This window comes from Gossypium raimondii, chromosome 8 (assembly GCF_025698545.1).
Source record: "Gossypium raimondii isolate GPD5lz chromosome 8, ASM2569854v1, whole genome shotgun sequence".
NCBI classification, from domain to species: domain Eukaryota; kingdom Viridiplantae; phylum Streptophyta; class Magnoliopsida; order Malvales; family Malvaceae; genus Gossypium; species Gossypium raimondii.
Genome location: NC_068572.1, coordinates 50185961 through 50199833, shown reverse-complemented (window position 1 = coordinate 50199833; position 13873 = coordinate 50185961).

Here is a 13873-nt window from a genome sequence, read left to right as displayed (position 1 = left end):
TTTTTGGTAATGGGGGCATTTGAATCATTGGGTTGGTGTGGTGAGAATGATTAAATGAAGTAAATGGTGGTGGTGGTTTTAGGGTGATGGTTGAGTAATAATGGTGTAGTGATGATCATGGGCAATTGTAACACCCCTAACCCTTATCCGTCATCAGAACAAGGTTACGAAGCATTCTCGAACTTTACGAATTAAATACGGACATTTCATAACCTTTGTTACACATATTAAGAATCAATCATATAACACTCATATTGTCCTTCAGATGGACCCTCGATGCCCAATAGTCACCTTAGAAGTGAACCAGGACTAAATCGGGTACTCAAGGAATTTTTCCCAAAATCTCAAAAAAAAATTTAGAAGCAGGGGACACACGCCCGCGTGGCTCACACGGCTAGGAGACACACTCGTGTCTTAGGCCGTGTGGGCATTCAATATGAGGCACACGACTGTGTCTCAGCTCGTGTCCTTACCCGTGTAACTCTCTAACTTGGGTCACACGTCCATGTGCTGGGCCGTGTGCAAGGTGCAGGGGTCACACGGTCAAGCCACACACCCGTGTGCTAGGCCGTGTGTAAAAACCTGGGCATTCTATTTGAATTTTTAAGGTGCAAAGGACACACGGCCAGACCACACGCCCATGTGTCAAGCTGTGTGCCACACACGGCTGGGACACACGCTCGTGTATTTGCCCGTGTGGGCGAAAATATGTCATTTTAAGGCAACTTTTCTCACTCATTTTGACATTAATCTGCACTCAACATTCACATACACCAATATATCCCAACCAAACAATCAATATAACCTAAAACGTGTTCTCAACATGACATAACATTACAAATATTTCAATTACTTATACTTTCCTATTAACTCATTTCATTAATTTATCAAATTCTACTACTAATTACATCTATACAAACATTTAAGATTCACAACCACAATTCAAACTATTTTATTACTAAACCAACCCTATACATGCCATAGAAACCAAAATTTACATTACAAAAACTACTGGATTAAATTTGATAGTGTAGCTTGATATGTTGATCCGATCTCTCGAATACACGTTAATCTACAAAAATATTAAACAACACAAGTAAGCTTAATGAAGCTTAGTAAGTTCAATAGGTTAAACATTATCTTCTGAATTTAATATAATAAATTAAATTGTAAATAAATCATACATTTTCCCTGTCAAATACAATACAATCAATAAACAAACTTCCTTCAGATCAATATCAATAATAATCTATAAATCTTTCAATTCAATCACATAAGTCTTTTACCATTTCTTACTGAATCGAAGAACGACTTACGGATATGAGTACATTGTTCTTTTTGTGCCATAGTCCAACTATGGTCTTACACATGCATTGCCATGGCCCTGTCATGGTCTTTACATTTGTAGCGCCATAACCCAGTTATGGTCTTACACATGTATATATACTGTCATGGTCCAACCATGGTCTTATGTTCAATGTGTCATAACCCAGTTATGGTCTTTTCATTAAAATGCCATAACCAAGCTATGGTCTTACATTTAAACATTGTCATGGTCCAACCATGTCTTATCCGTCAATTCTGTAACAGCTCAATTTTGACCCTAATCGGACAAAGTGATTTCGGGATCACAAATCCGAGTCAAAAAAATATTTTAAAATTATTTATGGTATTTACAGTATGTGAATTACTATGTGTGAAAATTTCGTATAAAAATTTGATCGTTTGAGTGCTCAATTTGATAAAAAGGGCTTAATCGCGTAAAATGAAAACTTAGAGATTTAATTTAAAAGCATCTATTTGTTGATGTCTTTTTAAATGGGAGGTTTAAAAGTGAAATTTAACCACTATATAGATAGTGGACGGTTGAAGACAAGACTAATCTTAGTGTTTTAATATTTTATATTAGATAAGTAAGGTTAATAAAGTAAATAAACATATATTATAATATATGATAATTAAATTAAACAAAAATCCTTATGTTATCATCTTCCTCAAAGCCGAAAGTGAAAAAATAAAAACAAAGAAACATCCAAGCTAGGGTTCGGCTATTAGGAAGCTTAAATTAAAGTTCGTTTTTGTTCGGTTTTTTATAATTTCTACGTTTTTGGGATCGTTGTTTTGTGTACTACAAGACCCATGCTTTAATTTTTAAATTTGGTGTTGATTTTGAGACATGCCATTGATGACTGCTTGAGCTTTGTGATAGTTGATGATGAAATATGAAAGATATGTGAAAAATTAACATGTTTTGTCTTTGAATTTTTGCTAAAATTGAGTAATTAAGGCTAAATTGTGAAATTAAATTTTTGAGGGATTAAAATATGAAAAAAAAATGAAATGTGTGGACTTGTATGAGCACTAGGTACATTCCACCCTTGTATAGTGTGGACAAATTTTGTGTATTTTGTGTTTTATGCAATAGGGATTAAATTACAAAAAGTGTAAATGTCAGGGGGAAATGGTAATTTGCCCATTTATGTGTTTTTGAACTAAATTGAATGTAATAATATTTAAACTAGCTCATTTTTAATATATTTAGATCAAGAACCAAAGAAATCGGAGTTGGATCGGGGAAAAACTAAAGTTGTCGACTAATCGTTCGGTTTCGATTTTACACTATCCGAGGTAAGTTTATTAGCTATTTAATATTATTAAATCAGTATATATGTATGTATATCTATTGTATTTTGTTGAGCTATAATTAAACATATTTGATTGAATAAATTTGAAGTATAAATGGTATATATGTATATACAATGTTCGAATATATAGGTATATGCTTATATAAGTCTTTGAATTAAACTAAAGTATGAATGGTATATAGGTGTATATATATATACATACATTGTTTGAATATTTAAATATGTATCTATATGTTTATGTTCTTGAATTTATTTGATGGTATGAGGGTTATATATGTATATACAAGATTCAAATACATATATGTATATACATGTATAAATTCTTGGTTTAATCAAAGGTATGTATAATATATATGTATACATAAGGCTCGAATATATATATATATATATATATGAATAAACTTTTGGGTTTGATTAAAGGTATGTATATTGTATTTGTATAGGTAATTTGAATAAGTATGTATATGTAAGTTGGAATGTATATGTATATACTCGAATAGGTCTTGATTATATTTTAAGGTATGAATGTTAGGTATACATGTGTAGTTTTGAATACGTATGAATATACATGTATATGTTATTTTGAATAAGCGTGTATATATATGTAAATTTCTTGTATTGAATTTAGTTAAGTAATTATATATGAATATATACATGAATAAGTTATGAACTTAGATAAAGGCAAGAATGTGTATATTTATATATATACATATAGGTTCGAATGTAAATGTATATACATGTATGAGTTTTTATTTTAGTTAAAGGTATAAATGTTAAATACGTACATGGGAGTTCGAATATATCTATATGTATATTTGTATCTGAGTTCTTGGGTTGAATTAAAGATATAAATTCTTATATTTTTATAAGTGAGGTTCGATTATAAATATATATTTATATATGTTTATAAATTATAAGGACTTGAATTGAATTGAGAATATGATTTGTAAACTCTTTTATGATTGAACATGGACTACGAAGAACATGTGTTTGCCATTAAGAATTATTTGAGGAATTATTTTGTATATGTGAAATTGAGATTTTCAGGCTTAGCACCTAGCAGGCTATTGCCAGTGAAACAATTCAGACTTTATGTCTAGCAGGCTTAATGCCGGTGAAACATTTCAGACTATATGTCTAGCAGGCTAAGTGCCGGTGTCCTGAATCTGGCTTTAAGCCTAGCAGGCTAAGTGCCAGTGAATCTGTTTAAAGTATGTGATTAAGTGTACAGTTATATGATTTTGGTTATCTTTAATTGATGAGCATATATACATTCGGTTAAGTGTGTTTAATGAATATGTATATATTCGATCTATGCATTTGTAGAATATACATATATGCTTTCGGTTTATGCAGATGATAAATGTATACGTATAAATATTTGGTATATGTATTTGATAAGTATCTACATATGCGAATGAGATGTATATACCTTTGTTTATAAGTATTTGATAGAGATGAATGCATTCGGTCATATGTATTAGATTTGTATTTGGTTATAAATTTATCATGAATATACATACACAACCGGATATGATATGTATTGAACATATATATATGCTCGATTATATACATTCGGTTGTAATGTTGTTTGGTATAAATATACATATATTCAATTGAATGCATTCGACGGTACACATATTTGACTATAAATAAAATGGTCGAGTACAACAAATGTATGAATATTAGTTATATGTGTTAATTGCAATCTCAGTGAATTAAATTTAAAAGTTATATTATATATATGTTTAGTTATGCTATAGACTTACTAAGTTATAAAAGCTTACTTTGTTTGTTTATGTATTTCCGTTTTATAGACTTAAAGATCAAGCTTCAAGCTTGGAGATCGTCAGCAAGATCATCACTCTATCTACTGTCTCGGTATTAAAATGTTTAAATTTTAACTTATGGCATGTACAGGCTAGATAATGTTTTGAAGGTCATACTGTGATATATATATTGTATATGAGATTAATAGTCATACGAAAATGACTTATTTTCTTAAGGTTTAGTCGGATTATAATGTCTTTATTTTGTTTTAAATGGTCAAAAGAGAAGCTTAAAATTTTGCATGTTTAATGTTAGACCTAGCTTGTCATATGTAATTGTTATAATTATTGAACTTTAATGAATGTCTGTTCTGAGTTGTGTTTTGATTAGTAATGCCTCTTAACCCTAATTCGGTGACAGATATGGGTTAAGGGTATTACATTTGATTGGTATCAGAGCTACGATTTAGTCAATTCTAGGACTAACGTAGTGCGTGTGAGTCTAGTTGTACATGTCATATTATATATTTCGATAGTGTGATGACTTCTGACATTTGAAAATATGTTTCCGTATAGTAATGAATCCCGATCGAGCCGTGGCTGATGATGTTGAGAGTATAGCACCTGTTCCCATGCAAGGGACAGAGTCGGTAGATTATAAACTGACCTCGAGTAACCAGGCGGGAGAGGCTAAACAAGCCTTTTTTTCCAAATGATGAACAACTGGTTTACTCAATATATCCGTTCAAATCAGGTTGCGCAACAACCTCCACCCCCGACTAATCTATCTTCAATACCTGGGATACCTCCGATGAGGTTTAGTAAGCCCCTAGTTGATAAAATTAAAAAATATGGGGCTGGAGAGTTCAGGGCTACAGTTAATAATGATGCTGAGCGGGCTGAATTTTGGCTTGATAACACTATCTGTGTATTTGAAGAACTGTTATGTACACCCGAAGAATGTTTGAAATGTGTCATATCCTTATTACGTGACTCTGCCTATCATTGGTGGAATACTCCGGTGTCAGTTGTACCGAAAGAGCGTGTCACACGGGAATTCTTTCAGACTGAGTTCTGCAAGAAATATATCAGTCAGAGATTCATTGATCAGAAACGTAAAAAATTTCTTGAACTTAAACAGGGTCAAATGACTGTCACTGAATATGAGCGGGAATTTGTGCGACTTAGCAGATATGCTCGAGAGTGTGTGTCAACCGAAGCTATTATGTGTAAGAGATTTGAAGATGGGCTGAATGAAGACATTAAACTGTTAGTTGGCATACTTGAGATAAAAGAGTTTGTGATACTTGTTGAACGAGCTTGCAAAGCCGAAGAGCTCGGGAAAGAAAAGAGAAAAGCTGACTTTGAAGCTAGAAATTCTCATAAAAGAACATTCAGTAAATCATTTCAGTCGACCTCAAAGAAATTCAGAGAGGATCATAGCTGATCTAAATCTACTGCAGGCTTTTCTAGACGAGGTCGAGATCGACCTCCTGTGAGTTCACGAGCCACTTCAGTTGCTAGTGTTGGCAATGTTCAACAGAATAGAGCAGAGGGCAATCATTGTGGTAAATGGCATCCTGGAGATTGTTGATTTCATGATCGGTCTTGTTTTAAGTGTGGATCGAAGAATTATTTTATTCGGGAGTGTCTGATGATAGCCGAGCAAAACACTGCTCAGAGTACCAGACCGAGTAATATGTCAGTGCGAGGTAGACCACCTAGACCTACATGTAACACCCCTAACCCGTAACCATCGTCAGAAATAGGGTTACGATGTATTACCGAACCAAATTCAAATTCGAATAATCATATATATATATACATGTTCAACCTACTAAACCAACCAAGTCTTAAATAAAAAAGGTAATATCAACCTATTACAAGTCATTTCATATCATGCATCGAACAAATTCGTAAACAAATAACTCATAATTAAAAATTATGCAGAATATTTCAAATACCACTTTTGGTCATACCTCATTTCGCCTACTCGACTAACAAATCAATTACAAACAACAATGACACAAATGTGTATATAAAACTCATATTTAAAATTTTACCTATTTTACATGTAATCATTATATTTTAACATATGTACCTATATCAACCCTTATAAATACAAACAAATAAAAACATTAAATGAATATGCCATAAGCATTTGTATAATTTCATAGTATATTCACTTATTATTATTCATACACTCAAAACTACTTATCAAATTGCATACAAATATCTATTCATCAAATAAATAAAATAACTATTCATATGGCCAATTTCCCAAGCTTTATTCGAATACAATTAAGCTTAAATACTTATGCTTTAACCAATGTTAAATTCATCAATACTCAAACGATTCCATGCATAACATACCAAGACCGATCCTATATATATATATATATATTTACTATGTATTATTTATCCTCAATGTTTCAAAGGTCATTTACAAGACCAATTCCATAAACAATGCTCATTATGCAATTTACCAATTTCAACTACTTTATATTCATAGTAAATCAATATACAACTTTCACATAGTAAATGGTAATTCAAATTCAATCTCAATTACCGAAAATTAAAATATTTCCATCCATGATTTCAAACATAGCTTATACTTATATCGTATCATATCAATCAACTTTACTTGTCTATCACAATCAATATTCATAATTATCAAAATTCAAAATCCTCCAAAGCATAACATCACTTATATTAGTCTCAACCATTTAAGAAACATAGCCAAATCATCAACCATAATATTTAATCAAAGCATGAAACCATTCATGTCAAAATAAACAAGCCATTTTCGCATGGCTTATTATATAAATACACTTCATTCAAAATATATTCAAAAGGGGTAGTATAGCCTATACATGCCATAGATTTTAAATTTAACTTTTATAGGTACCGATGGACGGACGATAGTTTGATTGACTACGCTAACGATCCCCGAGCCCGGAACTAGCTTCCAAAATCTATAAAACCGAAGGAAACATACATACATAATAAGCTATCACAGCTTAGTAAGTCATAAGCAATTAAACAATTCAATGATGTTAAAAATTCAATAACAAGCCAAATAATGCAATCATATTCATATATACACATTCGAGCTTGCAAATCTTATATATATCAAATATAAAACTATGAACCAATTTCAACTTGGTCGAATAAACATTAAGTAATAACATAGTTATTTTTTTAGTATTCAAATCATATACCACTCTTTATCGAATGTACTCATTCATATATAAATGCATATAAAACATAGTTATGACTTCACACATATACTTACCCTTTGGTAGAATATATATATATAGGCTTTTACACATACACATACTTTTGTATCCCAATTGACATAACCAACTAAATTTGATATCATATATTAATTAAATATTACATATTTATACCAACATATACATATATGTCGCATTTATCATTCATCGGATCAGTACAATTTGTACTAAATAATTTATCGAAGCATTAATAAAGTTGCACCATTAGTGCTCTTTTCTCACTTAACCAAATTGATCTCAGTTTCGCACACTTAGTGCTTGTTATTTAACATCATTATTTAAATTCGCACACTTAGTGCTCTTTATTCAACCTCATCATTTAATTCGCACACTTAGTGCTAATCATATAGCCGTAGCTATTTCATACTCGCACACTCAATGCTAAATATCAACAAATCACCTTCACATCTATCCCTGCTTCTCAAACATATACACATTCGGCTACCACATATATATATTTTGCATATTTCATTTCAGCATATATAATTAATATTTATCTAAAATTTACAACGTCTAATTGCTTATAAACTTATCTCGGACAACGATAATCGAAACGGAACGATTAGTCAACGACTTTAGTCTTCACCCGATTCAAGTCCGTTTTCTTTAATTCTTGATCTAAACACATTCAAATTGAACTCATTCAAACATAATTTCATTCAATTTTTTCCAACAACACGTAAATGGGAAATTTACCACTTTACCCCTAATATTTAACATTTTTACAATTTAGTCCAAATTATACAAAACACAAAATATTCCAAATTAACCGCACTATATTTTGGCCGAATATTCCCTAGACTCATATAGGTCCTTGCATGTCATTTATTTCACCTTTTAGTCCCTCAATTAAATATTTTCTTACAAATTAACCCAAAATAATCAAATTCATCAAAAATTCAAGAACAAACATTATAATCTATCACATATCTTTCATATTTCATCATCAACTATTACCAAGCTCAAGTATTCATAAATGGCATGTCTCAAAATCACCATCAAATTCTAAAATTAAAGCATGGGCTAGATAAAACACGAAGCAACGATCACAAAAACGTAAAAATCATCAAAAACCGAAACCAAACATACCTTATATCAAGCTGCAAAGATTGCCGAATAGCTTGGTTGTTCTTCGTTTCTTTTCTTTTCTTAGTTTCGGTTAGATGATAATGAAATAAAAGATGATTGTGGCTTTTATTTGTTTAATTATAATATTATAATATAATATATATTATAACCTTTATAAATAATATAAAAACTATATATTATACACATAATGCCGTCCACTATCTTTTTAATGGTCAAATTGCAAAATAAAACCTCTATATTAAAAGAATAACCACTATTCAGCCTTTTTAGAAATAACCATTAAATTTTTATTTTACGCGATTTAATCCTTTTATTTAATCGGACACTCAAACGACGAAATTAAAGCACGAAATTTTCACACTAGTAAATTCACACATAATAAACACAGAAAATAATATTAAAATATTTTTTTGACTCGAACTTGTGGTCCCGAAACCACTATGTCCGATTAGAGTCGAAATCGGGTTGTTATACTACAAGTAATGTAAGTGGCAGTCAGAGAGGGACAAAAGATACGGTAATTCTATCTGAGGCTTGCGCACCTGTCAGAGCATACGCTATACGCGCTCATGAGGAGGCTTCTTCCCCAGATATTATTACTGGTACTTTCACTCTTTATGATACTAATGTTATTGCATTGTTGATCTTGGTTCAACTCATTCATATTTGTGTGAGACTTTAGTATCCAGTAAGACTTTGCCTGTTAAGTCTACTGAGTTTGTGATTAGAGTATTAAACCCCCTGGGCCGGTGTGTTTTGGTTGACAAAGTGTGTAAGAATTGTCCGTTAATGATTTAAGATTCGTGTTTTACGCTGATTTGATGTTATTGCCATTCAACGAGTTTGATATTATTCTGGGTATGGACTGGTTGACTTTACACGATGTTGTGGTTAACTGCAAAAGAAAGACTATTCATTTAAGATGCCAGAATGACAAGATTATTCGGATTGAATCTAATGATCTGAATGGTTTATCGGAAGTGATATCCTTGATGTTGGCTCAGAAGTATGTAAGAAATGGTTATGAAGCTTACTTTGCATATGTTCTTGATAGTAAAGTGACTGAAAAGAAGATTGAATCCGTACCAGTTGTGTGTGAGTATTCGGATGTGTTTCCCGAAGAATTGCTGAGTTTGCCACCTATTCGAGAGGTAGAGTTTGGTATTGTGTTAATACCGGGGACGACACCGATTTCGATAGCTCCGTACCGTATGGCACCGACTGAATTAAAAGAGTTAAAGCATAGTTGCAAGAGTTGACAGATAGAGGTTTCGTAGGACCGCGTGTTTCTTCCTATGGTGCGCTAGTTCTATTTGTGAAAAAGAAAGATGGAACGATGAGAATGTGCATTGATTATCAGCAACTCAATAAGGTGACTATAAAGAATAAATATTCATTGTCACAGATAGATGATTTGTTCGATCAGTTGAAAGGGGCTGTTGTATTTTCAAAGATAGATCTGAGATCAGGCTATTATCAGCTGTGGGTTAAAGACTCTGATGTGCCAAAGATTGCTTTTAGAACGAGGTACGGACATTACGAGTTTCTAGTTATGCCTTTTGGACTTACAAATGCACCTGCTGTTTTCATGTATTTGATGAATCGGATCTTCAGACAATATCTGGATCGGTTTGTGGTAGTATTCATAGATGACATTCTGATCTATTGAAATCACTTGATAAAATCATCATATAACAAAATTAAAGCTTCAATTCCATGTTAAGCCATTATAAACATCCAGCACTCATCCATTGTAACTTTCACAGTTACCCATAAAATCAAAAACTAATGAATTAGATAGTTGATCTAATTGCAAAAGTCTTAGAAACACAAAAATTTCAAGAAAAGAGCAAGAATTGAACTTAGATGTAGCAAAATATGAAAATGAGATTCTTAAGGGTTCTTCAATGGTGTTTTTGGCTAAGAATTATGAAGAAATGTCTAGATATTCAATTAAATCCTATTTTTAACTATTAAGTTTTATTTTATTTCCAATTTTACCCATTGTTCACACTAATTTCATGATTTTTCTACACTCATGTCGTCCAACCTCTTATTTTAGGCTTATTTACCCTTCAAGTCCTTCCTTATTTAACATTTAGGCTATTTTATCACTCTGGCAAGTTTTGCACCTTTTTCAATTTGGTCCTTTTTTAATTAATTAACTATCAAAACATTAAAATTTTCTAACAAAATTTTAATACTAACTTAATGATACTCCGTAAATATTTATAAAAATATTTACGGCTCGATTTATGAAATCAAGGTCTCGATACCTCTTTTTCGGAACCACTTAACCTAATAAATTCTTTTAAAACACAAATCACTAATTTAAAAATCTTTCTAAAATCACACTGAACTCATAAATAATAAATAATAAAATTTTCAAATTCACTCATCAGATTTAGTGGTCTCGAACCACTGTTTCTGACACCACTGAAAATTAGGTTATTACAACAATGGTAGAGCTTGGGAGCAGGTTATGGCAAAGTCTCAAAGGTTTCACATTCACTCTTGGACTTCCTTTGAGCTTAACTGGAATCATCGATGAAGGTGCTTTCGACAAAAACTTTAACATCTTGTTTCTGGGTTTCGCTTGTTTCTCCATTATTGTATGTAAAAAATAATCACTTTTTTTCCAACTTCCTTTCTAATCTTTTGTTTCCTCATCCCAGTTATGGGTTCCTTTCCATTGTTTTTCTAGAAAATGTTACTTTTCTACTAGTAATTAATTTACCAATGAACAAATAGAGGTAAGAAAATTGATAGCTTTCTTTTTTGGGCACAATTTCTTTCCTGAGTTTTATGTATTATTTTAAATCATCGTCCAAATTTTAATTTCAATTGGGTTTCTATTTACCATGGCATGCCTGTGCAAATCAAAAGGAGTGATGCCATCTCTTCAATTCAGTTACAAATTCAAAATCACTTCACATATAAACTAAAACAAATAAATTAATCTCCACAATAGTCTATTAAAACACAACCATGCAAAAACAATAAAAGAAGAAACCCATCAAAACTGGGAAAGCAAAAATTGTAAATTTCACCTAATTTGCCTTTGATTTTTCTTCTTGTTTAAAAAAAATACTAAACATTAAAGAAAGAAGATAATTTCTTAATTTCTAGAGAATATACTACGAGGATCCATGGAGGGAGAGAGAGAGAAAACAAGAGGAGAGAATAAAAAGAGAGAAAGTGAAATTAAGAAGAAGAAAAGAAAAACCAAGGAAAAATGGAAATATTTAAAAAAAAAAGTATTTTTATTAATTTTTAATATTTTTATTGGTTTTTAATATTTTTTAGATTATGACATCATCATGACGTTATTTATGCCATGTGTCACAATCTTATTCCATCACCTGTCTTGAACTTAACGGCGTTAGACTCGGTTATCGATTTAGTTGACGAAAAAAAAGTTCGGGTACCTATCCGAGATAAAAAAAACCATAAGCACCAATCTAAGAGGATTGGACAAGTTCGGGTACTAATTTTATATTCAACTCAAATGGTAAAGTTGGGATAATGAATACCATAATGTTTTGTATTTAAGTCCCATGATTCTCATTATGTATAAATATTTTCTAAATTTACCAATATATAATAATAAATAAATATTCCGAAACAATATTTTTTATTTGTAAAAGAATCTATTTTGGTAATTCCACAATTGAGTTGAGACACAATTGATGAGTGACACTAACTCAATCAAAAGTTTTATATACAATATATAGATAATGCTTTTGAATGAGTTGATGCCACAAGTTTATCGGACATCAACTTATTTACGAAGAGACTTAAGAATCAATTTTAAAGAAGTAATAAATATTATTATAATGATATTTTTTGTTATATATATACATATTATATTTAAGCATTTGACTTTGGTGGCGTCATTCTAAATCAACTAAGTTAGGAAATTATTAAAAAATATTATATTTAAAATGAACAAATATTATTACAAATGTGTTTATCTTTTTATATTTTTATATAAAAGTATAAAAATAATTTAAATCTAAAAAACTACAGAAATTAAACTTAAGACATCAAAATCTTTAAAGTTTTAATTTTATCATTTTAATTAAAACCTTATTTGATTTTTTATAATTGTTCTATAAATATATTTTTACATTTTGTTTTATTTTTATCTACATTGTGGATATGCATACCATAATCTATTATTTATATAGAATCTTTAAATCAAACAAAAACTACACCAAAACAGACTTTTAGCGGCGTTTTAGTTGCATTTGGATAAAAAAATGCCGCTAAAAATCAATCATTAGCGGCGCTTTTAAAAAAACACCGCTAAAAATTGAGTATTAGCGGCGCTTTTCAGAATACGCCGCTAAAAATTAGCATTAGCGGCGCTTTTCAAAAAACGATGCTAAAAATGAGCATTAGCGGCATTTTCTGAAAAGCGCCGCAAAAACCTAAGCCCATTGACATCATTTTTGTGAGTTTTTTGGGCTTTAGTGGCGTTTTTGAAAAAGAGTCGCTAATGCATGGGGCTTTAGCAGCGTTTTCGAAAAGGCGCCGCTAATGCTTGGGGCTTTAGCGGCGTTTTTGAAAAGGCGCCGCTAATGCTCAGGGCTTTAGCAGCGTTTTTAAATAAGCGCCGCTAATGTTCAAGGCTTTAGCGGCGTTTTTGAAAAAGCGCCACAAAAAATATTTTATCTGTCTATTTATTATCTAATTGGTTTATTTATATTAATTCAAATTCAAATTATTTTTAATTGAATATTCAAAATCTTCAGAAAAAAACAATGACACGTAGCAATAAGTTGAAATAAAAAATAGAAAAATATTTGCTAAAAATGGAAAAATTAAAATATTATTTTCAAAATTCTTTTGGGTACATTCTTGAGTGTTTTTAATTTACATATTAAATAATTTCTTATATAATCTTAAAAGAGATAGTATTAATTTTAAAATATTGAATTAATTATCACTATTGTTTAAGGTTTTGGTTTAGGGTATATGGTTTAGAGTTTAAGGTTTAGGAGTTACCATTTTAAGGTTTATGGATTATGGGTTTAGGGGTTATATATGATTTATGGTTTATGGTTTAAAG